Below are 27,911 nucleotides of genomic sequence, written 5' to 3' on the forward strand. Positions count from 1 at the left end.
CCGACCTTCTCTTTTGTTTGTAATTGGGCTTGCCCGAAACAAAGGAACTTTGGTGTGAGAACCCACCCGAGTTGGTAACCCAACGTTTTCACCTACGATTTCTCCCTCGTCTTCTTTGCCTAGCCTTTAGCTTCTTTCTTGTCTGATCTTAGATTTCACTGTTAGGAAATAGGGCATTACCTGTCACTCTGCCTTTCTAAGAAGGCCTTTCGCTTAGTTGTCATTTCTACTAGAACTTCCCTTTAGCAGTTCTGGAACATCTATAGTATGCTTGAATGTCGGCAATTTTTCTATATTCTCTTCCTCCTCGTCCATTAGTTCAGTTCCTTTCCTTAGTGAAATCTGCCCCCCTCCATCTTTCGAGAACAACAAGAGGGCATTCTCAAGCAGGTGTATTCTTCTTCACTTCCTAAGAAGGCATTTTCTTGCTAACAAGCCATTCTGGCAAACAAAAGAGCTACTTCTATCAAAGAGGAGCAAAGGCTAAGCGGAACTCCTCCCTTCGTGTCTTCTTCCTTTCCAAGCTTGTTGCGGGGAATCTGGGCTCTTTTTCAGCCCCTAAGGACTGCTACTTTGATGAATGAGGCCTGACGGTCTTAATTCCTAATGCTACTCCTACTGCTATTGCTATTGTTACTGCTTTTGGGAATTGGCATCTTTCTTCATAGGGGCCTAGCCAAGGAAAGCTTTCCCATTAAATGAATGTGCTTGCGTACTCTTCGATTCCTGCGGGAAGTGTGGGACTAATTGAATTTCATTCTTGTCTGCTAAGAGAATTATTCTTCCTTACAGCTTGCATTCGATGCATCCACCGTACTAAGAGCTCCTTCTTGAAGAACCGATTCTGTAACAACCCCAAAGGAGAATCTATCTAAATAAACCTAAATAAAACTCCCATTATGATTTGAGATTGCCTTGCCGTTGCGCCCCTTGCCTTTCTTACTGGATTTCCAGTTGATGGGGAAGGCTTGGCAAAGAAGCTTGTGTCGGAAGAGAAGTGGAAAACTAAGTTGTTCGGGCTTAACTTAAACCTGATTGCCCTAGTAGGAGTCAGAATAAGGTTGAGGCTTGAAGACAAGCAACTGACATCTCGGATCTTGCCATTGCCAGGAGCATGGATGCCCAGAATGCCCTTAGTCTATGTCTGTCTATATAGGCTTTAAGGAAAAAGGCAAGTAAGCCGTAAGCCACAAATCAAGGCTTTTAAGGACCTTCGACAGCTTATAAATAAGCTAATAACAGATCTTTTGCGTCTTTCGAGATGCGAAGAGAAGTAAGAAGGTTTACTATTGGGATAACGAAGATATGACCATATTTCAGATCGATTTTCAACAGACGAGATCGGATAGTAGAATAGAGAGAAGGATTTGCTGCTTTCTTAAAATGATAGAGAGTCAGGAGAGGGTCTATGTTAATAGAGCTCTTTAGATAGGGAGAGGAAAGACGTAACTAGACCGCGGAAAGAATAGAATCTTTTACCGCTACATCCGCTGGAGAAGAAAACTTAGCAAAGGAGATTCCTATCCTTTCTCTAGTTGAAGACTAATCTGGATATTCCCGAAGATGCTTGACTTTGAGTTCTTGGAGTGACAGCTTTCTTTGTAAACAAGGGTCCCTTACTCTATTACTTTTCCACTTCATTGATCTGAAAGAAGTGACAGAAGAAAGCTACGGGCATATACCCCTGCCCCGGGGGAACAGGTGCCACCTCAACAGCTATATTCTAAATCGTTAAGCCTCGCAACCCTTTCCTTTGTATCGGACCTTTCCCGCTTTCCTTCCTCACTCAAACTTCAAAAAGTCCTTCCATGAATCTAGGGAAGGAAAACCACCTCTGACTTCACCAAGTCTCCCTTTCTTTGGTCGAAGGCTTCAGGTCAAGATCCTTTTTCCTATCTATTGAAGATGCAAAGAGAGATGCTTCTTCCTCTTCAAGTTGGAAGTGCAAGAAGAAATGCGGTAAATAGGAGTTCCATCTACCACGCACTCGCCCCACACTCCAGCTAACTTCAGCATCCATACTCAGCTAGGAGGAAGGTGCCGGGGACACTATGAACACACATGTACTTGGTTGACTTCACGTCCCATCTCACAACCGGGTAAGATCAAATAAACAAACAGCTTGCTTGCCCAATCCCTATTGAGAGGATTTCTTGAGATTGAACTTCCTTTTGTAGCTCCGCTCACAAGGACTTCTTTTCATCCGCAATGAAGCTTATACCACCACTTGGTCAGTAAGGCCTGATTCAAAAAAAGATCAATCACCCCCTTCCCTACTTCAATGGAAAAGGGGGAATCGCCCTTTCACAGCCGCCCCTCCACAAAATTTATACCTATCCTTTCGCCTAAGATGATCACGAATGAAGACAGAGAATTGCGTAGATAGGAGGAGGAAACGAACCAACCCGAAAAAACAAACAAAAGGGAATGAGAGAAATGATCGGAACGATTGAGGAAAGAAAGAGAATGGCGGCCCCTTTCCTTTCGCCCAGGGGGCATCGTCATCGGGGACAGGCTTCGAGGGTTCTTCCATATCTAGATATAGAGATAGATGATGATAGAGATCTAGATCTTTCTATAGATAGATCCTTTGAGAAATTTCTATTGATCCGCTTTCAAGATCTATGAACAAGAGAGATCCAAAAAATCTCCATGTAAAAAAAAGAGATGAATAGATAGGGCTGAGCCGATAGCAGGACTGGGTACGATGATGGGCGAGAGAGGGAAAAAACCCTTCGGGATGGATCGGGAAAAGTGACCTCCGGCTCAGCCCACGACTTCCTTCCCTTCGCATAGCTCAGGTGACTCCCTTCCCCCTTTTTTCCCAGAATGAATTAGCCCGACACGACGAATCCTGCCCTCCTGTCTTTGTTTCTCATTGAATGAACCACTGCCTGGGACGCCCCTATGCCTATGAATTCAATGATTTAAGGGCCCCGGGAGGAAACTTCAGAAAGAAAGCCTACTGGTTGGTCTGGTTGTCCCCCGGCGGTGCCCGGGCGGGCCTCGATTCAATCTTGCCGATTCTACCTAGACATGGCTCAAAATGAAGGGGTAAGGCCAAGTGTTCTTAAAACAAAACTCGAAGTGCACACTTCGGAGCACGGTCTTCCGTTAGGTCCTTTACGGACGACGAAAGCCCCTTGGCTATACTCTACTCTTCGCCTCCGGCTGTTCTGTTCTTTTCTTTTGGCCCGGCGGAGCTGAGCTGGGTTCCATTACACTCTGTAGGAAATGCATAGACAGTCCACGCAGCAAACCGAGGCCCTGCGTGCGCCGTACGTACCGCCTACGAATAATAGGTAGCCCCACCCCAGGCAGAGTTTGTGAGCCGTGTAATAGGCGACCATTTCGCGCGGTTCGGGGGGCACTTGAATAAGCCGCCGGCACCCGGCTGCGTCTTTACCCCTATCCAATTTTTGGGCCAATTCCCCCTTCGTACTACCAAAAAATGAGATTCTTGCCGAATCCGAGTTTGCTGCCCCAACCATTACAAAACTAATACCTATTCTGTTTAGTACTTCAGGTGCTTCTCTAGTGTATAATGTAAATCTCGTAGCGGATCAATTCCAACGAGCCTTTCAAACTAGTACTTTTTGTAATCGACTCTATAGCTTCTTCAATAAACGCTGGCTCTTCGATCAAGTTTTGAATGACTTTCTAGTCAGATCGTTCCTACGTTTCGGATATTCAGTCTCATTCGAAGCTTTAGACAAGGGTGCTATTGAGATATTGGGCCCTTATGGTATCTCGTACACATTCCGACGATTGGCCGAGCGAATAAGTCAACTTCAAAGTGGATCTGTTGTGCGAAGAGTGCGTTATGAACCGTGGCCGCCTACCTGCTTTGGTTGGTGGGGGCGGCTCCTCCGTTGTGGGTAAACGGGAAACCCGACTCTACGAACCCGAGGAAAGGCTGCACAGCTTCCGTAGGGGCGTTAAGACCGGAGCTTTTTGTAGTGCTAGCAGGAATGCAAGTGAATGAATCCAATCCCATCCCCTTTAAAATCGGCGAGGTAATACCTTATTGAAGTAGGGCACGCTATGGCAACACAGGACTGACGGGATGGGGGCTTGTTGTCTACTTGGCGAGCCTTCACTGCCCCCTTCTGTAACTTCCCTTCTTCCGTCCGTCCACGAGGCAGTCAAAAGAAAGAGAGAAAGGGGCGGCTATAATGCAGGAGTCGTGGCGGTTGTATGCCACAAGGTCCCTATAGACAAGGGGACAAGTGAATCATCGCTTTTGGGCGCAGGCAGCCCTCTACCATCCATCCCATTGCATTCCTCTCGTAGAGTACTGTACCGTCTCAGACCAGATACATCTATGGAAAGAAAGGATTTCATAGAAAATCTGCATTTTTCTATTTTTTTATCCCCATGCATTCCGTTATTCCCGTAACTATGGATTGATTGTCCCTACCTAACTAAATGGTAGTGGTCTAGGGAGCGCAATTGCTAGAGCACGGGAGAATGAAGAGTAATGATTTAAGCAAGAGCAGCCGGACGGACTACTATAGTCAGTCTAGTGACTACTATAGTCTTTTCTTTCTTTGTAGTTAAGTAATAATGTTTGGTATAGCAGCCTTTCCGAGCGAGTCTCTGGGATCTCCTGTAAACCCCCATGATGTGGTAAAGGGAGGATATTAGGGGAAGCAGTGAGTGGAGATTCCCCTGCGGAGAGCCGGATGAGGGAGACCCTCACGTCCGGTTTGGAGGGCGGGGATATCCCGACCCTACTATCATTATGCCTTTGCAATGTTACTTGGTTCAACTCCATTTGTGACCTTTTCTCGTATGTGGGACTCTCTATCTTCTTGGGTAGATTCTAGATCGTCTTTCATTTTGTTAGTGAGTAGTTTTCTTATTAATAAGTCAAGTCAAGAGTAATAAGAGAACTGTAGGAGCTTGCCAGGACGGCTTGGTAAGCAAGCTACCTGTTATGTAGGCGCCAACTCCCAGTTCTTTCTCTTCTTTCTTTTTGATTTTTTATTCTTGTTTTTTTACTAAACTTATAATCTCCTTTCCGGGGAAGGGGTAACATACACGGAGGCACATGTAGACAGATACAAACTTTTTCAATCTTTTGCCTAAGCGAAGTAGTTGATCCCTCCGAGGTAAGGGCGAATCGAGATCGAAAGCTACTAATAAAATAGCATAATCTAAACACATAGCTGAACACATAGTTTAAGTAGAAACTGTTAAAGCTCCCTGGTCTCGAAACGGCTGGCTTTGGTTCAGCTCTCGGGGCCACCTTACACACTAATAAAATCGTCAGCTTCCTTCCCCACTCATTGCCCTCACTTTAAGACAAAAAATCCAATTCGATTCAAAGATCGGAATCATACCTCCTGCGGGCAAGGTCGGCTCAAGAAATGGAAGTTGTGAGATGGAAAGAAAACCATGAAAAAAGAACTGAATTAGGGATCAATCCATACACGTCTTGCCTTCTCCCCTTCCCCATAGTAAGCCAGCCAATAGAATAGTACCCTAACTTAAGAAGTTCTCTTAGCTAGCGCATGTCCATTAATGTGACCACCGCATGCTCCTGCATGAGTTTCATGAATGGTTTGTTTTCGAATCCTGTCTCTCTGGGGAAAGGTATCTTTTTTCAATTCGAACAACGGTATCCCTACCTGGCAAACTATCCTCGTTTTCGAAGTCCCTAGTTTTGTCCTCTGCTGTAGTATTCCGGTTAGTAGACGGCTTCCTTCATCGGAAATCTAGCCAGTGCTTTCCATTAGGTGTGCAACGAAGGATAGCCTTGCTTTTCTTCTGATTCTGATTCAGTCCAAAGATAGAGACAAAAGAAAGGTAATTATTGAAAAGGACTTGGCTTCTTTTTCGGCATGGGCAAAGGTTTGGCAATTCCACCATTAGCAAAGGTTTAATCGGTTGACGGTATCCTTGGCGAAAGGCACCTGGTGAGAGTAGCTGCTGCTGCTGTGCTACCTCCAACTATGAAGTTCAGCACATGAACAATACAGAGTACTTTGTTTCCAAAAACAATACAGAGAACAAGACCACAAAAAAACAATTTAAAAGAACTACTTTTAGGTAGCAGCATCTGGACAACAGGCTTAAAAGCTTCCAGAAAAATGATAGCACAGACAGCCGAAACAATTTTCCTAATATTTCTTTAACTTGACCTTTTTGCAGTACATCTAACAGCATATAGGGGAATGCCTTTTTTATATTACATTTGCACCAAACTAAGCTATTCTTAATACTAATTCCTTTGCATAGATACTTTCCAAAGTGCTGAGAATAGCAACAGAGAGAAAACGCCGCAGAAGATATCACAATTGAATTACTAACTTGGTACTTGTTCATAGATTTTCTAGCATCTTCAATAAGCTTTGATTCTTACTCAAGTAGTTTGGTTTGTAGTGTCGTTTTTTTTCTTGACTCTAGTAGTGTAGTTAGCATGCCTTCCGTTCCTTGCTTGCTTATGCACTTTTGAATTAAAGACGACCTTTCAATTCATATTGACTGGATAAAGTAGTATTAGTTAATGTACGCTGATTCAGACAAATCAAAAATAAGAGACAGTCTTTTTCGATACTGTATGCTGGGACAGACCTGTAGGTGAGCACAAGCACAGCCAGCCTTCCACCTCTTTATACTTATGTTTAGCAGTGTACCTGGTCTTACTTCTTTTTCAGTTTACGCTTGTGTCCCAAGCTTGCAAGTTCGAAGAAGAGTATTGTATTGACCTGAATCAAGTTGTTTGCCTACCCGCCGTTATGTCTTAGCTAAGAATGAGCTGTGAACAAAATAGAAATAGTTGTTACTTGAGTCGATAATGACTTTGTGTCGGTTTGCTATTTTCTATAAATTGGACTGGTACCATGTATTGTAACATAAGCTTTTGTATAAGAGCTGAGATGTAGTTAAGATTACACTGGATCCTCTCTCTGTTTTGTTGCTTCCTTCCATTATCTCCAACTACTGGTATCAACACTAGGAACCTTCACGGTCAGGGTTGATTTTCTTAGACCACTATGAACACTTGTAATTGGTTATTTCTACTTCAGGCATGGTTCTCTCTAGTTAGTGGAAGAGTGTACAACATAGGGATTGGTATCAGTCACACATTTAGGAAAGAAAGTGAAAGGGGAGGGCAAGAGCGGTTCGAGGGTCAATGAAATGATAAAAAACCACCAGGTCGAGTTTGCTTCTCCCTTCCTTTTGGTGTTTAGGATGTGAAGTTTATATAAGAAGAGAGGAAAGGGGAACTGCGCTAAATGGATAATTTCATCCTAGTGATGGGCTATTCCAATGGGCATGCATCTGAGATATGGGCTTTGAGCGTAGGAACGCCCACCTTTACAAGAGCTCAGTTCTAAGATTGTTTGCGCGCAGGCACCACTACTATTCTGTCTTTTCTTGTTATGCATCCGGTCCTAGAAATCTTTTTTTTTCTGACTGGAGGAAGAGAAATAAAAACGTGACTTCGCTCGCCTTGGGGGACCTAATTAGGAGCTGATTGGTTTCTTTAATAGATATGAAGATGCCTTGAATGAACCCAAGCAAGCCGAAATAGAATACTATAAGTATGAAGTGGACATCTATGGTTTAATTGGAAACATCTCTTTTCTATTTAGATTTTGCCAGTGCCTCCCTTTGTGGCAGAGCGAGCGCCTTGACTAAGATAGATTGACTCTTTCATCTTTTTTTTATTTTATTCTGGTTCCAATCGTTTGAGGAAAACCCCCTTTGGCATCAATGAAACTCTGTTATATAGGAGTTCAAAAACCTCATTTCGTTTGAGAGATAGTGGAATTTCTTCTTTCAACACGTACATCAACGAGGGTGTCGATGACTTGAGTGAGGAATGGTCATGTGCTAGAGGCCGTACCTTTGGAGTAAGAACTCAACAAGGGGGTGTGCAGTTTAAATGTAAATGACGAGCATGGAGAGGCCAAGGTCATTTGTAATTAGGTGTGGCTGATGCAAGAAGACTGGCGAGCTGTCCATGGTGAGAAAAGTTGTGATGCTACTGCAGGGGGCATCCTGGTGTAGTTGAGGGCGCAGAACTTCTGTGCGGGTACAACTGGCACTTAAAAGACCTTCCGTGTAGATGAGTTCTCTTGAGTGAGACTAATCGAGTTACGAAGAAACCTTTGCGATGGTGCTGTGCAGTTGGGTTCTCTATGGAGGAACTTCGTTGTGGGGACCAAGGGGTCTTCTTAAGAAGAGTTGCTTTGATGAAAAGAGTGTAGCCATGATGGCAAGTCAAGGTGGGGCCCTGTGAAGGCAAGCCTTGTGTATGTTGGCGTGATGACGAGAGAAAGAAAATGCCCAGGAACAATAGATGTCCGTAGCACACCCTGCAATGACTTCGACCAGCGGACCAGCCTATCCAATACCCTACGCCATGACCTTAGAAGTTCTTACCCCATGATATTCAATGACACCCGTAGACATTTGATCATTCATACCTCACAGTACGCTTTCTTTCTTTTTTTTGGACTTTGAATTCCAAGCGAAGGAAGCTCAGTGAAAGATAGACTGGGATTTGACAGCAAGAAGAAAGCAATCATAGTATGCGGCACACACCGCTGACGAATGAGATTGACGTCCCAAACCAACACAGGTTCAAGACTAAGTGCAGAACCAAGAATGCCGTGGATAGAAAAGTGAGTGCTTCCTCAAGCTTCATGAAGGAAGGGTCCAAGGACCTAAGCGACAACCTCTACAAAAAAGAAAAACCTATATATAGATAGTGGTATGTGTTCGCTGACACTAAATAGACTTGGCTCGGGGCAGAACTGAGTGGCTAGGCTAAGTTCCCTAGTCTTCTATTGGCCTACCCACCCCTACGACATGGAGGCGCTTACCCTTCTCCAACAAGCGTTCCACCATGCGGCGATTGATTACCGCTTTCTGTCTCAATCCGTTCCAGACCAAGCCCCTTCTCTGATCGGGGGAAGGTCATTCTAAAACATCAGATCTCCCATTGATGCTGATCAAAAATAAGTTTATCCACCTAGAATATATGATAGGTACCGAAAGATTGGATGTCATTTCTAAACACCAGGCGGGACGAGCAGCCCTATACCATGTGTAGCCACACTCTAGTGTCCTTTTCTACTTAGTTGGACAGATCACTTCAGAAAATCGTATAAAAATCAAGCAAGAAAACGGATGCGCTAACGCGCAACGGCTTTCGCGCTAGTTGCTCAAAAAATCGTATAAAAATCAAGCAAGAAAAAGGTTCTGGCAGGCTGCGTGGGACTGTAAATCCTCTTTCGCTGGCTGGACCCTTTGGACTCAAAATCCAAACGGAGTGAGTGGTTCGATTCCACTCTCAGAACGAGACTGAACGAAATAAAATGCAAGTGAAACGAGACGAGAATCAAATTGTAGGCTTCTTTCCTAAAAGCGGTGGTTCTCGCCTCCCCGTGCCCAAAGCGGGGTGGGCGACAGCGCTGCGGTTCTTTTCTTTATCGATCGGGTAGATCCATATGTTCTGAGGGGGGGACGAGGTGTAGCGCAGTCTGGTCAGCGCATCTGTTTTGGGTACAGAGGGCCATAGGTTCGAATCCTGTCATCTTGATGTGGTATTCACACAATGGGGCCAAAGTGCAAAGCCCCGCAGCCTATCCGTGGTCGGGAAGGCAGGGGTATTAAAAGTGAAACTTGGCTTGCGTGTGCGCGCACACAAAGGAGACTGAGTTGGATTGCAAAGCCTCTCAGACGGAAGGAACCTGTTTTAAAAACCCCTTTCTACAATCTTGAGAAATCTCACGCAAGCAACTACACGCTGCAAGTCTTCGGTATTGTTCGCAAGGAATTTGAAAAGATTGACTCCGCTTTTTTTTCTTTTCGAGCATGCCAAGCCTCCAGTAGAGCGGAGTTCTGTGCATGAAGTAGGCGCAGTTTACAAACTAGTGAATGGTCAAATGAATAGGCTCGTTTCATCAGGGGTAACCAAGGAGTAAGAATGATTTGATAAAGTAAACATTCCCTTTGAGTGCGGTTCCTTCAGAAAAAGCTCTTCCCTTTTCAGATTGCTTCTTTGGGCCACTTGAGCATCGACTGGGCAAGGTTGGATTCCCTCTACTTCGGGTGGCTACTATTTCTCAACAATGTTTTTTCATTTGATCCAACAGCCCTCCGTTAGATAGGAACAGCTTTGCTAAATACTGAGAACTCTCGAATAGAATATGAGAAGGGAAAGATCCTTTACATAAGGAACTATTGATCATAGGCATACACTCTGAAAAGAATTGAATGAAACTCTCTTGTTTCGTCAACTTTGATATCATTAGCTGTCTCTGTAGCTGGCTCTCATGTCTGGTGTTCCAAGTAAAAACTTTTCAACTAGCTGGGTCACCGCTGTTTTAAACCCTGACTTGGAATCAGAGCCATAAACGAGTGATTCGGTCGGACGGATGATTGAGTTCTTAAAGCTTGGATCGGCACTTCTTGTGTTGAAACAAACACGCTGTTGCTAGCGCCCTCAACGCTCTCTTCGATCCTTCACAAACATAGCTCCTTCTACGGGAGATAACTTTCGATCACTTTCATCTCAATTCGTTTCATTGGCTGGTCGAGTGGATGATTAGACACAGGCGGAGTATTCAAGTTGTCCCTACTTCAAGTTGTCCCTACTAACTAACGGGTCTAATTATCGCTGGCTCACAGGCTCTTTCGAAGCAAACATTCGCAGCGCCCCTCGCATTCAAGCTCTTGCTTTGTCCTGCGGCCTGCCCTCTAAGCAAAAGCAAGATCTAGACAAGAGTGAAAAGCAGTCAGAATATTAATAATCTAAAAAGGCCTTCCTTGGTTGTGTAGCTAATCCCCCTCCTTGACAAGAACAGAATTTTTGCATCTTCAAACTGGTTATGGGTGATACCCTCATTCCCCATTAACTCACTAGAAAGCCCTTTGAATAAGCCTCAGGAACACCCATTCCTTTCGGATTAGGGGGTGGTTGTTTTAACTACTCGTTCGGGGAACATTAGACAAAGTTACTTATTTGAGAAAGTAAATGAACCTGAAATAGGACCTATGTGATAGTTTGCAGCATGAGCATGTAGATGCTGGTTATGGTATCAGATCTGAGGACCAAGAATTTCCAAAGGATAGTACTAGACTCAATAAGAAGCTTTCAAAACATAACTTCTCATATTTGGTCTGTGGGCTACCACGCTTAAGCTTTCTTATCTTACTCTTTCCACTAATGTTAGGACTTAGGCAAGCTGCTGAATACGAGACACTTCTTTCTCGGCCGTGCATGGTCTTCCCTCGGGGATGGGAGAATATAGAAGGTGGGTGGGTGGATCTCTATTCTCCATAAGGATAGGGTTGATTTGATTGGCATTCACGCCTTTTAGAAAGAGCCACCCAATGCAATTCTCTTTTAGGCAAAGAGAGTATGCCCAACTGGAGTGGTTTCCGCCTATATTCCTACTAATGTAATATCCAAGATGGACAAATCTTCTTATCTGCGGATCTATTCCATGCCGGAATTCGACCTGCTATTCATGTGGGTATTTCACTTTCCAGAGTAGGATCAGCGGCTCAAATGTGCCGCAATGAAACAAGTAGCTGGCAAATCCAAATAGGAACTAGCTCAATTCGCAGAGTGACAAGCCTATTATTCGCCTCTGCTCTCAATAAAACTAGCCAGAATCCATTGTTTTTATGACGGGAATTGCTTAAACAATCTCAATCAAACCTTCTCCCAGTGGAAGAACAGATAGCTACTATAGCTACCGGAACGATAGGATATCTTGATTCGTTCGAAATTGGACAGGTCAAGCTATTTCTGGACTGGATGAGTTACGTAAACACCTCAAAGATACTCATTCCAAGAAATTTGATCTTCTAGCCAGCTTCTAGCCAGGTGGATAAGGATGGAATCTGGTATCCAAGAAGAGGATGTTGGACATTCTTCATCCCGGAGGGCCGGGGAGAGGAGAGATAGCATCACACTGACTTTGCCGGAAGGAGGAAAATCCAGAGTTGGCTTTGGGAGAAGAGAAGGAAGCTCTCAGGTTTAGTGATTCATACCTGTCCTATCTTTTGTTTCCAGGGTTTCGATTTCCGGTCCAGAGCTAGTATACTTATTTATTTTATACGGAAACGGAATTTTGCATATTATACGGAATTTGTCATACCAGGTTTTCCTAGAGTTGAGGAATTCTATCCATTCCAGGAAAAGCACTGGTTTGAGAAACTACACTACAGGAAAGTACTAAGGAATAGGAAGCTGCTACTTATACTTCTTATTCTTGTCCAAAGATGCCAGGCCGAGACAGAAACCCAACTAGTGAAATAGAACGGATCTCTCTAATAAACTGGGGTTCTTCTCTTTGGGTTGCTGGTATCCTTATATGGATCCGTCTTGTCTCCTCGGCTCGATAAGCTAGCAAAGTCAGTTCGTTGGATTGGTCTGTCCGGTCTGTCAGTCAGGAAAGCACGTCAAGTCGGTTAATAGCTCTGGTCTGGTTTCTAACTCGGTGAATTGGTATGGTCTTGAGGCCCGGCAATAACAATAGCAGATAGGTCAGTTGTTCAAGTCCGTCTGGTTGATAGGTCAGCTCGGTATAGAATCTTGTCTGGTTTCTGAAGTCGGTAAAGTCCAATCAGTAGAGTGCCAGTTAAGTTCCTCAAGTAAGGATCTTTGATTCCTCCAATTCGGTAGGTAATCATAATAGTCTCGGCTCGGAATGCGAAGATGCTGCTAATCTGTTAAAGGGATCTAGATCGCATTTATTTGATATGCGTCCCTTCTTCAACCCCGGATGTGTACCTGACGCCAAGGAATAACGTAGTTCTAAAGTAGTGACTCGTGTCTTGGAGGTCGTCCATCCAAATGTTCCTCTTTGCCATTGCCCGCGTCTACTCCTATAACCGAATCGATGGCCTATAGCGCCATGCCATAATGAAATTCTTGATCATTTCTTTGTTCGTAACATGGCGTAGTGTATCACTGGGTGCCACAATCCCATTCAATTCTTGTCCATTCAATACCATGGATATATCGATTTCTATTTTCAGAAAGCTCCTATTTATTTCGATTGACATCTCTAGCAAATATATGCGTAGCGTATGTCAAGATAAAGTAAATCAATCCGTATGACGGCAGGGAGCGGAGGCAGCTTCAACTCAAGTGAGGAGCAAGCTTACCTCGGGCGGGTAGATTGATCGGCTCCTTCATATCTCGGGATTTCGCTTAGGCCACCCAGGCCATACCATAGAAAAAAGATCTGGTTTCCTTTCCCTCATCAACCTGCCGTTCTTTTATTTCACGAAAGAATCTTTCCGTCCGTATTGAGCAACTCAAATTCCTAGAAAGCCGTTGGTGCACCCACCCAGTGAGTAACTACTAATGCAGTGAGTAACTACTAATGTTACGAACAAAGAAACTTTCAAAAAGTGGACCCAACAAGCAAAGCAACGGATTGGGCTGCACTGCCTTTCGGCGTTTTAGTTAGGCGCATCCTCTTGCGGGATGAAAATCTGCCATAGCACGCTCCGCGCCTTTGAAGGAACATTTGCTCGATGATGGTCCTACCCTACGCGGGCTTACTAACGATGGCCAAGCACGCAGTCATTCCCGTTCTATTTGATAGGGGAAGCAAGCTAGTCAAAGAAGAAGGAAGCATGGGTATAGGTAAGTCTAGACATATTGACACGGGCGTATACTGAAATAGGCATAAGGCCGCTAACGCTAAGGAGACAGCACCGCTTCTTTTTTCGTAACTAGGACATGTATTGATGCTAGAGGCAGACTCCTGGCACTTATCACTCCTTAGATGAAGCAAGACAAGAGTGAGTCCGCTAAGGGACAAGTATGACTAAAAAAATGATGGCAGATTTTTATGGAAACGATTCTATTTGAGTATATTGTCTCATTGGGTTTGTCATTGTCGATAGCTATTCTTGTCGCCGTTAGGGCTGGCCGGATGATCCATCACATAAATGCTATTAATGTTGAAACACAAGTAACTGATATATCCAAAGATGTTCTTAAAGAACAAATCATTTATCAATTGGAAATACTCTATAAAGTCTATAGAGATACTACTGAGGGTGTGCACTTACCGGCAGGAGTCAATCTCCAAGAAGTAAGCACACATCTCTTTTTTGTAGACGAGAGAGTGAGCCTTCTAAACAGTATGTACTGTGATCTTATTGCAAAGGGAACTGGAAGTGAATACTTTGGCCAAGTTATACAATTTCTTCTGGGATAGCTTGTTGTGGGGCTTTCCGAAGGGTCGTTCTGAGAGTGGTCTCTTTTCTTTAAGGTTGCATATATTGTCGGAGAAGGGAGGGCCAGGTCTAAAAGTGCCGAGTTGGGTTTGGGACAAGATCAGGAAATAGTGCATCTTATATAGTGGGTGCCAACTTGATTGCTGCTGGGATTGCTTGATAGGAAACTTTGATTGATACGAGCAGATGTGAATGAATTGAAATAGTCAATAGTGGTGATATGATCCCGGTATCTACACTCGGATCTACTTCTGCTACCGAGACTGCTGCTACTGTAAAAGCATCAGGAACGTGTCAATTCACTGAATAAAGTGCTCTTTCCATTGATTTTTGGATGAAATCACGAAAAAGAGAAGGAACCACCGATTCTGCATCAAAAACAGGGGTTCTGGAGCCAGTTTCTCAAATCGTAAGTAGATCCAATCCAGGGCAGTTGATAAGTGAGGTTCTCCGGTCGAATGCAAATAAGCCAGAGCGTATCTCTTGTTTCGAGGAAGAAACAAACATCCTGGTCTCAATAGATCTTGATTCTATGCATGCGTCAGACGCATCATGAGCCGGAACAAACGAGTGCTTTCAACTCACGAGCCGGAACAAACGAGTGCTTTCAACAATAAGCAATACCCGAGCTTCCTTCTACCAACCAGGATTCCGATACCAATTCCAATCTGGCACAACACAAGGAAGTAGCGCACCAGAAGAACCAATACGAGAACCCTTCCTTCCAGCCAGAATCCGTCTTTCTTGTCCTTTGCATTCGAGAGTGGGATCTGCCTTGTGGAAACAAAAGCTATTTGTTCGAGTCAAGCAAGCGGACAGTCAGCTAAGAATACTGGAAGAGAACTCTCTAGCCCTGCACTTAAACTAGACTAGAAATCCGAAAAAACACTAGTTTTGGCCCATAGCAAAATAGAGTTTTTCTTCTCCGCGGACTCCCCATGCTTGGCGCCATAGGCTTTAGGACTTTTGGCACTAGGGAATCATAGTTTGATCAGATCCGTGGACAGTCTCCCGAGGTTAAATCGGATTATGGACTTTTCCAGCTAAGTGAAAATGCACTTCACTACTAGCAAAGAAGTCAGCTCAGGGCAGGGCCGGTGGTAATCTTAGATAGGAACTTGCCGGGATCCTTCCATACCTGCCATCCACCACTACTACTGATCGTTTCCCAGAACGAGCCATACCTTTTCCCAGAATGAGAATACGGCTGAGGACGAATAGCGGCGCCTAGCTTTAGTTTCCACACGACACGATGGATCTATCACTCTCTTTAGCCAGGCCATTCTCTAGAGGAGAGTTCCGAGAATGAATTCCAATCTGGTACCAATCGTAGAAATCGTATTGTAGAGTTCTTCTCACGCCTAGCACAACTACAAGCATTCCTCGAATGCAGAGACAAGACGGAGGATATCTGATCCCGCGGAACATCTGCTACCAACTACGGATTACCTTGTTTCCATGAAATCCATGTTTCTGGCACCTTGGCCCCCTCTACCTACGAAATTCTGATTCCTGTGGTTGAAGAAAGTACAGCGTTGTCAATTCAACCTGAAAAAAGGGGAATAAGTTGACAAAGTCAGCTTGAATATTACGGTATGGATCAAAGGAAGCTATACCCGCCTTGATTTCTATCAAACTTATTAGATAGTAAAGCAGACAAGTCTGAAATGGAATGTTTGATCGGTATATGTAGGGCTCTCAAAAGTGAATCTATTTCAGCATAGTTGATTTTCAGAAGCCAACTAGAACTTCACAGCTGCCGTATAGTTGATTGTTCCCACCAGTTTCGTTCTCATCTGGTCAGTTTCACGAATGCAAGGATTTACTACGACTCTTAGGTGTAAACCTTGGTCGTATACAGCGGTGAACTAGCTAAATATAGCTAGAGGAGTAATATAGCTAAATATAGCTATAGGGCATTCCACAGAGGTGAAATTCTCTCGGCAAAGCAAAACAAGAAGCAGCAGAAAGCAAAACAGTATAAGGGTCGTTCGGAGTTCCAGGCACAAAACAATTCTACTAAACCGGGTATACCAAACAGTTGATCAACAAGGCAAATGTCCACTAAACCAGCTAAACGGCTCACGAATTGTTTGGAATGCGACGACAAATGTGATCTCCCAGCAATATCTCGAGTCCAAAACCTCACCCATCTACATATATCATCATCTGCGGCAAGAACATAGCAACACCAAAATCCTACCAGCAACTGTTGCAATGCACCCTCCTCACGACAGCCAACCATCGACGGTGTCAGACTATGATTCAGTTGCTGTACTACTCCTCTTTGTTCTGTTTCATGTTTTTGGCGGTTTTGTTCTTGTGTCTGAGTCCGAAGAAGACGGTGGATGTTGATCCAGTAGCAAAATTGTGCTTCCTGTTGCAGGATTTATGTATCGTGCCGTGCGTAGATACGGACGACATGGAAAAAATCCAGGTTTATGTACGACATGCTCTTTCCTTCCTTCATTCGGTGACGCACAGAGGTGGCAGAGTCTTGTTCCTGGAGTCGCTCACAACTTTTGGGAGTACCGAGATCCTGAATAAGATGCTGCACGAATTGGCTGAGGTGTTGGGAGCCCCCAATAGAGAAGGACGATGCGGAAAGGGATGATGGGAAAGTGACAAGACTGGACTTCGACTCGTTTAAAAAGAGTTCTAGCCGTACGGAATTCCAATTGGAATGGACCCATCTCATGATACAAGTTACCCTGGATTTCTTTCTATTCCTATTTCACTGGGCAATTCTAGTTTTTGTTATGATGATCTCATGGATAGTAGTATTGAGTTCTATAGACAGATTGATAGTAGGTTAGCTTAGCCCTTGCTATGATTCAATTTGTATTGGAGAAGAGGGGCGCCAACCCTATGGGGAATGTAGCTATGCTGTACTTCTTCCTACTTGCTATGGTGCAACACCTGTTCCTAGCTACGATGCTGCTCCTGTCCGTCCCTTGATTTATCACCGCTTTGGTCTTTTATTGGTCATTGATTTATAGACGGGAGGATAAGTACCCTGGCTCGACCCCAGATATCGATTTAGCATTCCATTATCGGATCTCCGAAATGGGAAACCAGAAAAGTAATCGAAATCGTGTGCCAGCGGGACATACGAAATTCACACTTTTTGACTCTCAATCCACAGGTGGAGATACCAGGGGTGGGTTTTCATGGCCTATAGTCTCCCCTGCCAACGAAGCACGAACTACTTGTTGAAATCGCGGATCCAAATCTTGCATTTCTCCTTTACTCGTCAAAGGCCTCGTATTGTTATTCCCATGATTCATGTGGGCTATCTGCTCTTTATTGTAGGGTCCTACTCCCACCTATCCTTAAAAAACGATGTGAGTGGCTCATACTAATCAAATGTACAAGTAACTGACCCTTATCAAGCTTTCCACACATAGTGTTTTGATCTAAGATTGCAATTCTTCCATGTTTCCGCAGTAGCATATTGTTCCATGGAGCTAGGGTCCAAAATAGGAATTAACAAGTGTTTCCACGACTCTACCGCCCGGCCAATCCTGTTCCACTGAATCCCCTCCCTTTTTCATGGCCACATATCTTTATGGCTAAGGAGTGGGAAATCTTTCTCCTGTTACACAAATCAAATGTTTCATTTCATCCGGGAAAAGCCACCTCTTTCTCCACAAACAATGTCTTTGTCATTTGATCATGTTTTTATCCGTTAGATAGGAACAGCTTTGCTAAATACCGAGAACTCTCGGATAGAGTATTAGAATGAAAAGACCATTAATTATATAAGGAAGAACCCAGGGTTCTAGCCCATTCCCATTCCTAAATCAATAATTCGTAGTGCTTTTGCCTTTCTTGCGTACTCCTGGTGAACCAGTTGCTAGCCATATGTTTAGGAGGCTATTTTCTCCTATTAAGTAAGATTCTTAAGCTTAATAAGCCCAAAGATCGAAAAGTACGGACCATTTTGAAATAAAACCGGACCATTTGTAAATCAAAATAGAAAAAGAAATCTAGCTACTCTCTTCTCTGTCTCCTTCAGGAAAAGAAAGCTAAGGCAATTAGTGTTGAATAAACAAAACCACACCGAACCAGTCAGGAGTTTTCAGAGATTATGCCCAGCGTCACATGACACCACTTCATTGTATGCAACATGAGGAACCGATCAAGAAAGACGAAGCAGACATGCACAAGTTCAAGAGCGAGGTCAGACAAGCATGTATCAGAACAGCAACGTGATCAAGGCTGCAGCTGCTACTGCGAGGACTAATGTCACAAGGGAAATTCGGCAGGAACTGAAGGCCACCGATCCCGACCGATCGCGCGGCACGGACGTCGAAAGCTCCTCCATAGTCGACGGGGGCACTTCACTTGTCCTGGGGCGGCAGCAGCACGGACATGCACAACTGATTTCAATTAGTACACACGAAGTATGATCAACGATTCCGCAAAGATATTAATTCCAGTGTTCAAACGATCAAATGGATGAGATGATCAACGATTGCTCAGATTAAAAAACTAGAAGGTACAGTTACAACTTAACAGATCTGTGCACTCAGAGTTTGAGAAGACTATATATATAGCATCCGCATCACCAGGACACTCGATACTGTAATTAGTAGGCAGTTACAAGTTAATAGAACAGATGCTGCGAGTAGAAGAATTGAATCAATAATCAGTTTTATCATACAATCAAGTTTGAATCTGTATTCCTATAGCCCTATAGCAGCATATAACAAGAAATGGAGAGAACACCGCAAGTGAAAATAAAAAAATTCCATTTTGTTGTGGGCAGATGAGCAGGGATCATATGGTGCGAAAGCCGAAATGGCCAAGAGTCTATGAATGGCATTAGTGGCCGCAGATTCACCAAATTACTAGACAAGCAGAAAAACGTTTACCTGGAGACATTTTAGGCGTGGGAGGTGAGTCAAGTGTGAAATGCATCTCAGGAAGCGACTTGAGCCCTATTTCAAATGGGGGGAAACAAATAAATGAAAAAAAAATTGGTACATTCAAAAGAACTGCTCAACTGATCAGTAATCATGACTAACCATAGCAAAAAAGCACAGTAATAATATCCCTAAGAGTAGCATCCAGAGCTCGCTGGTAATCCGCATCTACCACCAACCATCACCAATGTAGCTTCACAAGGACTCACAAGAACAAGGATAGGAGCGCATAAACTTATTTTGTAACTTGTTCGGTGATCAAGAACACACGCATAGGGAGCACAAGAATCGATCGAAGCATATACTCGCCATCAAGAAGGGACAAGTTTCTCCCCCCGGCCCTACTCCCCAACCAACCCACCGAACTAACTCCATACGTTCATCATCATACATTGCGTACCATGCATTTTTCCTCTTCCTTCCATACTGTGCACGAGGCCTTTGGCTACTCAATTTATTTTCTTTTGCTGCTTCTCTATTCTACATAGACCCGGCAATCTCCCTCCGACAAAAGCATACTTTTTGAGTACTCTAAAGAAATATAGCCCATTGGGCCGGCTTTAGGATTATGCTTACTCCTACTGTGGAGAAAACCAGAGGAGTCCGACTACCATTTCTTCATATGAAGTACGTACTTATTCTTCACCGTGCAAGCTCTACAGGTTTCGGAATCCGAGGCCTTCAAGTTCAACCGTAGACGTAGAAGCAAACCAGTACTTAAGCATCGAGCGAATGAGAGATGAGTGAGACGCCTTTAGCTCCTAGAATGCCTTCTTCAACTTTGCTATACGCAATTCGTGCGCCAAATAGAACTGCTAGACTACGTCGAGTTGTGACCACTCATGCCTCTAAAGAGCGAGGCAAAGGGTAACACTAGGGCGGAGCTCCACCTTTTGTTCTTCCAGCTCGGACTCCTAAACTAGAAACTATATAAGAGGCACGAGATGATCAGGTGTGTGCACTAAAGCTCGACATGATGAAAGCTTATGAGAACTTCACTGCTATAGCTGATACGGGATCTAATGACTTATTTCTTAAAATAGGGTTTTGTGACTACCGAAAGTGTCTCTTTTCATGACACAGGGGGGGTCTCTGTGGCCCTAGTTTCTTTGGCCCATTTGAAATGAGGTACGAATAGGTCCTACTTCAGACAATCCTTCGTTGTCCCTTCAGAGGAGATGAGTGGGATGACGAATGAGTTCTTTAAACATCTCTATACTGCTGAAGGTACTGAAAGAATGGAGGATGTTCGTTCTATCGACAGTTCCTCGGAAAGTATCTCAGGCAATGAATGAGCAATTGACTGCGCCCTTTACTGGTTCTGAAGTGTGACCTTTTTAAGATGTACCCTGAAAGGCCCCTGGCCCGGACGGCTATCCAGCCCACTTTTTTTCAGCGAAGGTGGGATTTCTATGGTGATGAGGTTAGTGACTTCAGTTACCTTCTCGGTTCTTTTCAATGGGGAGCGTCTTGAGGAATTCAAACCTTCTCAGGGACTACACCAGGGAGATCCAATCTCTCCGTACTTATTCTTGTTAGCATCAGTTTAGGCATTCGAAATAGCAAAATACATAAATTATCTATCTCAAGTACGTCTCGTACTTATCTTGAGCCATCAGTCAAATTGAATGCAGCGCCCTGCCGGCAGCTCCTGACCTCTGTTCCTATGGGGGAAAGAAGGTGTGGCTTTGGACCCCAAACTCTTCCATGATGCCCTTCTTCTTATAGCGTGGGTAAGTGATCAATACAGACAAAAATCACACCCATTGGATCCATCCTGATATGATTGGGTGATTTGCACGTTCCCTTAAGAACAAGCAGACACACACTAAATCCTGAAAAGAAAGATAGATGCTCATCTTCACACTGATAGCAGCAGGCTCACTACGTACGTTGTCCAACCCACCTCGTAAGACATCTTTCCTCGGATAGCCAAGCGAAAGAGGAGGTCTCAAGCGTGCAAAAACACATGTATGAGCAGGAAAAGATGTGCAATCAAGCTCAGAGACTGCAGATAACGGATCTCTCAGGCACCGGTTTCCCTCGGTTCAGGAAGGGAAGCGAGCTTTCAAGGGTCCAAGGATAAAAAAGGTAATTAATATGTCTCCGGCTGAAGTGATAGATAAAGGCTTTACCCATTGGCAAGGAACGCTTGGAGGAGTGAAACAACGATTCCGCCTAGCGTAGGACACGTATATTTGATTCAATCTAGCAAGCGTAGCCAGCCCCACCCACGGGTGAAATTGTATAGCTCCCTATCTCGTTGAAAGCCCCTTTGCTTACGGAAGAGAAGAGTTGGATGCCGTGGTGGGAAAGCTCCCGTTTCAACTTTGCTTCTTGTAAGCTTCGGTATAAATAGCTCACTTGCGGGATCTAATCTCATTCTATGGGAACAGCTTTCATTTCTATCTTTTGGCTTAAAGTGGTGAACAAATCCTTTCTCTTCACTTTTTGTGCTCCGCATGGCTCCGGTCAAGATGTGACTCATCCTGTATATACATAATTAGGAGACCTCTCACGAACTTGTTAAAGAAAGGAGCACCATTTGTGTGGACAAGCCAAAGCAATCCTTTGATGTTCTCAAGCAAGCTTTAATTGAGGCCCCTGTGTTGGTTCTCCCTGATTTCAGTAAAAGATTTGTGCTAGAGACAGATGCCTGTGGGCATTGGAGCTGTGATAAGGGGTAGAAGTATTCGTGTGGGGTGGGTTTCGAAGGGAAGGTTGCACAATAGATCGGAGATCCTTTGAGGAAGACTGAAATGACTATACTTATAGAATGGTCCATATCGAACAGATACGATACTGGTTTACACAGAGAATATCGCCTAGCTCTAAAACGGCAGCACCTAAGTGCAACTTAGAGTAAGAAAGAACGACCTTCTGCTACCTTTTTACCGGGGCATTGTTTTAACAACTTTAGCTGATTGATCTACGAATGGAGGGATTCCAGCTTATTTTTGTTAACCGAGATGCAAACGACTAACAAACTGGATTTGAAGCCACCTGTCGTAATAGTACCTGCGGGTTCTTTCTGTGGAGCCTTCAAATGCAATAGCTAGCTGCCCAACGGCCAATGCCACAGGCAAATCTCCATTTTCCAACTTATACAACTCTTTGGGGTCCAAAGATACTCGCCATTGCAACTTAATAAATAGGATCGGTGGGATCGCCTTCAACAGATATATCGGTTTCACTGCTTTCGTACCCTTTGTTTTGGTCATGTGGATGACCCGCAGACCGTAGATAAGATGGATACCCACGTACTGCCTTCAATGAAGAGAGTTTTACCAAGGACCCTTAGACAGATAGGGGGGACAGACAAGAGGTATGCAACCTGCTGAATATTGTCACCAAATCGCTCACTGACAAATACTTGGGGCTCCCCTCCCTGGTAGGAGTGGATAGGAGCGACTGCTTCCAACACTTAATTAAGAGAGTTTGCACTCGGATTAATGGCTGCAAAGAGGAAGGGCTAATTGGCTCCGCCATGGAGACCGAAATACGAGCTTCTTTCATCACATCATTTTGCAACGGAGAAAAAAGAAGAACATAATAAAGTTTCTGAATGACTCAAACGGCAACAGGATCGAAGGTAATGACCAGTTAGCATCTCTGATACAGGGTTACTTTGAGGGACTGTTCACCTCAGAAGTCCTAGCTCCCGACCCTGGGCTACTGGGGAAAGTAAACAGGCGAGTAACTGAAGAAATGAACGCAAGCCTCTTGGCTCCGTTCACGGCAGATGAAGTAAAGGCAACACTCTGAATTCAATCGAGAGTTAGGTACAGTAATCTTCAGATATGACAATACCACCCCCAAAGCATTGTCAAGTGTTGGAATTAGGGCACCAACCACGAATAGGAGCTGTATAGAACTCCAGAAAGAGACCTTTGATGAAGTCGGCATCCTCCCAAGTGGCATTTGCTTGATCCAAACTAGCCCGCTTCCTTGGTTGCTGAAAAACCATGCAACGCAAGTAATTTTCCACACACTGATTCACACGTTCTGTCTGGCCATCTGATTGTGGGTGATAGGCAGAGCTAAACCTCAATTTCACTTGCAGTGCTTTGAAGAAGGCCTGCCACATGTTACTTGTGAATATCCAGTTTCTATCAGAGACTATTGACTTTGGCAATTCATTCCACTTAAAAACATTATCCATGAAAGCATGAGAGACTGATTGTACTGTATAAGGGTGAGCAAGGGGAATAAAATGAGAATATTTAGTGAACCTGTCCACCACCAACAATATGACTTCTTTGCCCAATGATTTGGGAAGACCCTCAAAGAAATCCAAGGAGATGTCAGTCCAAGCAGAAGTAGGTAATGGCAGTGGATCTAGGTGACCAGGATAGTGGCAATGCTCTCCCTTGACTCTTTGGCAAACTGCACACTCATGTAGAAAAGTTTCAATCTCCTGGCCTGGCGCCAATCAAATAGCTTTTTGACCCTTTGATAAGTAGCCACAATGCCTGAATGGCCTCCTATGGGAGAGTTGTGAAGTGAATCAATGATTTGGTGTTTAAGAACAGCATCTGATCCCACATATATTCTTCCTTTATATCTCAAAATGCCAGAATGAAGAGTATAAGGGGGTGTTGCATTGGCTGATACAGTGAGCTTCTCAAGCAGAGATTTGCAGTGATCATCATTAGTGTAGCTGGTTTCTACAGTTGAAGCCCAAGCAGGAGTAACTGCAGTGACTGCCATCATAAGAGAATCTCTTCTGCTCAAAGCATCTGCAACCTTGTTTTCTTTTTTTGTATTCAATCTTGTAATTGAATTCAAGCAATTTTCACATAAGCTTGTGCTGGATGCCCTCAGAGACTTTTTGTTCTGTGATGTATTTAAGGCTCTGTTGATCAGTTTTGATCAATAAAAGAATTGGGAACCAAGAAAGTAGTGGCGCCATCTCTTCAAGGATTCACAAATAGCTAAAGCTTCTCCTTATCATAAGTTGACATAGCTGCATTTCTGGGTCCAAGGGTTTTACTGAAATAAGCAATTGGTCTGCCTTGTTGCATGAGGACAGAACCAATACCTTGACCTGATGCATCTGTTTAAAAAGTAAATGGTAGGGTCAAATCAGGCAAAGCCATAACAGGAGCAGTGACCAGACAATTCTTCAATGTTGTGAAGGCCTCAATTTGAGCATCTGACCACTGGAATGATTCTTTTTTTAGACAGTCATGAAGTGGCCTAGAATTTATCCCATAATTCTTGACAAATCTTCTTTTTCAGCAGCCATACCAAGAAAACTCCTCAACTGAGTGATAGTCTTAGGTGCTGGCCATTCTTTGATGGCAACTATTTTGTGGGGGTCTGTAGATAAACCCTATCCTTAGATAACATGCCCTAAATACTCCACTTGAGGGACAGGAAAACTTCATTTGCTAATCTTAGCATATAGTTTTTATGACCTTAGAATGTCCCGGACTAACTTTAGATGCTTGAGATGAGCTTGTTTGGTCTTGCTATATATCAGAATATCATCAAAGAATACCAAAAGGTATTTCCGGAGCAAAAACATGATTCATTAAAGATTGGAAGGTAGAAGGTGCATTAGTGAGTCCAAATGGCATCACTAAGTATTCATAATGACAAAAATATGTCCTAAAATTTTGGAATGTCTTCTCTTCTCATTCTTATCTGATGATAACCTGATCTCAAATCAAGTTTGGAAAACAGTTGTGCACCATGTAGCTCATCTAATAGATCCTCAATGACAGGAATATTGAATTGATTTTCGGCACTTAACCCGAAAGCAAGTTTGAAAACAAGACCTGCTCTATGAAGTGATGGAAGTAGTGAAGGTTTAGGCTTCAGATCTGTGAAGTTCAGGTTTTGGAGTAGAGGTCAGAGGCTAGTGCGGGTAGCCCTGTCGGAAACTAGAAAGAAGAGGCTGATGCACCTGCCCGGCGGTGGGTGGGTTCATCTCAATCAACTGGGATAGGAGTTTTTTCTCTATCTTGCTCCATGGTGTTCAAGCAGTGCGTCCAGAAAGCTGTGATTCATGGGAGGGAGCAGCTTCAATAGCTTTGGCTGTGAAAACTCTTGGTCTTGGAGCATCAGTGTCATCAGTTCACCCAAGATCAGCAGGACAAATAACTACTAGGTTTGTGCCAGAAAAGCGTCTTGCGTGACGGGGAAAGAGTGGAAAAAGAAAGAGATTCATCAGCTATGGAATCTGACAGGTATCGGTATTGAATAGAGGGGGCTGTTCACAAAGCATCCCATGGATGGTAATGGTGCTTCCCCAGCTGCTGTTCCTACTCCTTTGGCTGGTGCCAAATCAGGTGACTTTGAAGTTGAAGCTTGCCAGCAGAATGATGTAACCATGCTGGTAGTACTATGATTGCCTTAGAGCGCAGATGTCTCTGTCCCTAGGAACGTGATGCTTAGGTGCGAGGTGAAACACAAGCAGGAGATCGAGAAAAGAAATCATACGGATTGCAACCTACAGATGAAGAATCTGCTTCATTGTTCCCACCATCTATATCAGATGTTTAATAAGAATAGGAATCGGATAAGATGCTGATTGACTAAGGAAGCATTTGAAAAGAAAGGAAGGGTGATGCTTGTTAAACAAAGCTGCGTGTGGGGCCGCCACGTATAGCTGTAGTTTCTGCTGTAGCATCGGTTATTTCCGTTATTGCTGTAGTAGCATCGGTTATTGCTCAGGTTACGAATGACCCAATCTATCTATGGCAACCACCCCTAATTTTAGTAGATGGAGATGCGCACCTAGAAAAGACGGATGAAAGAGAACCTACCCTTCTGACTTCTTCTCTTGTCTGTCCTTTATGCAAAGCGATCTATGGTCTCAACAAGCCCCGATAGCGTCGGTTTTTGAAGTTCAGCACAGTGGTTATGTTATCCAGGCAGGGTTTGCTCGGAGTGATCATGATTCGGCCATGTTCGTATTAGTTTATCCTCGAGGACGTGCTATTCTGTTGTTGTATGTTGATGATATCAAACTGACTGGTGATTACTCCGTTACCATATCGCTGATCAAGTGTCGCCTTCATCAATTATTTGCTATGAAGGCGCTGACGCGCCCTAAGCCTTTTCTTGGCTTGGAGGTCGCACATTCTCCTCGTGGATATTTGGTATCTCAGATCAAATAACGTCATGACTTGATCACTCGAGCTCAACTCAATGATGAGAAGACTGTTGACACTCCCTTGGAGCTTTACGTTAAACTCCATCCGACTGATGGCTCACCATTATCTGATCCGACGCAGTACAGACAGTAGGTCGGCAGTTTGGTTTATCTGACGATCTCTTGCCCAGATGGCTTTTCCTAAGAAAGTCAGCCTTTCATGGCTGCCCCCCGGTCAGTTCACTTTGCAGCAGTTCATCGGATTCTTAGATATATTCGAGGTACCTTTTCTCGAGCCGTCCTTTTTTCCGTCATCGTCTTCTTTAGAGTTGCGTGCAACTACTGATGCCGATTGGGCCTTCAGATAGGTGCTCAACTACAGGCTTATCTATTTTATGGGGAGACGAGACACTATCTTGGATGAGATAAAAGCAATAGACAGTTGCTCCTTCCACTGCCGAAGCGGAGTACCGTGCCATGGCACACTACTAGATAGATTGTATGGCTCCGTTGGTGACTTTCTGATCGCGGGTTTCATTTGAAAAACCCCAACGCCATTCATCTTGCGTCAAATCCGGTCTTTCATGCAAGAGTTTCATTTTTGGCCGCTACTACGTTCGTCGAAAACTTCTTGATGGCACCATCATCTCATTACCTTATTTTTTCCCTTCGACTTCGGCTATGACCAATGCCCCACCTAGCTGAATAGGCGTAACAAAGCTACCTGAAAAAGGCAAGGTGCACCTTAGATTGAAATCGACAAATTTCGTTTTGCCAGATGGATTCTTTAGAAAGATTCCCGGATAAAGTTCAGTAAAATATTTAGTTAGAATCTAAATAAAGGCGCATACGTGGGCGGGCAGGGGGCCCCACTACTTCTTCATTCAGGGGGGGGGGCTAGCCTCATGACTTCCCACTGGGCGAGGGGTGCACCTAACCCACCTACTCACTCATCAATTACGGTGTTCAGCTGACTTGCACAGAAAGACCCCTATTGTTTAGTAATTTGGCGCCCCATCTTTTGATTGACTGTTGTCAACTAATATTTTCAATGTTCAATTCTACTCTATGTTAGAACATTTCTGTGAATGCTATTTCGATCTAAGTGGTCCTATTCTCTGTCCCGTGCTAGGAAGCATTACTCCTCTTTTCATTTCAAATTCTTCAATAAGACCGATACGATTGATTGGTCTGTGCGTTTCTCTTATTACTTTTTTGTATCCCCCTGTTCCTCGGATACAATTCGATCCTTCTACGGCCAAATCTCAATTTGTGGAAAGCCTTCGATGGCTTCCTTATGAAAACATCCATTTGTATATGGGTATAGACGGTCTTTCATTATTCTTCGTGATATTGACCACATTTCTGATCCCTATTTGCATTTCAGTGGGCTGGTCTGGTATGAGAAGTTTTGGGAAAGAGTATATTACAGCATTTCTAATTCGTGAATTTCTAATGATCGCCATGTCCTGCATGCTGGATCCTCTACTATTCTATGTTCTTTCCGAAAGCGTGCCAATCCCTATGTTGTGCGGAGCTGAGCATCTTCTATTCGCTGGGATCAAGCTTTTCCTCTGCAGGGGCCTTGTGCAGTAAACCCCCTACGGGCGGTCCCCCGTCGTCATAAAGTAGTAAAGGTCCCCGCGAAGCTTTCG

General features: G+C 44.0%; 1 non-coding gene across 1 annotated transcript; it reads left to right on the forward strand.

Annotated features, from left to right (window-relative positions):
- The first annotated feature begins 9,484 nt into the window (after nt 1-9,484).
- On the forward strand, nt 9,485-9,559 carry TRNAP-UGG (transfer RNA proline (anticodon UGG)). Its single transcript has one exon. It is a non-coding gene; the product is annotated as a tRNA-Pro (tRNA).
- The last annotated feature ends 18,352 nt before the right edge of the window (nt 9,560-27,911 follow it).

Source organism: Triticum aestivum, chromosome 2A (assembly GCF_018294505.1).
Source record: "Triticum aestivum cultivar Chinese Spring chromosome 2A, IWGSC CS RefSeq v2.1, whole genome shotgun sequence".
Classification (NCBI taxonomy): Eukaryota; Viridiplantae; Streptophyta; class Magnoliopsida; order Poales; family Poaceae; genus Triticum; species Triticum aestivum.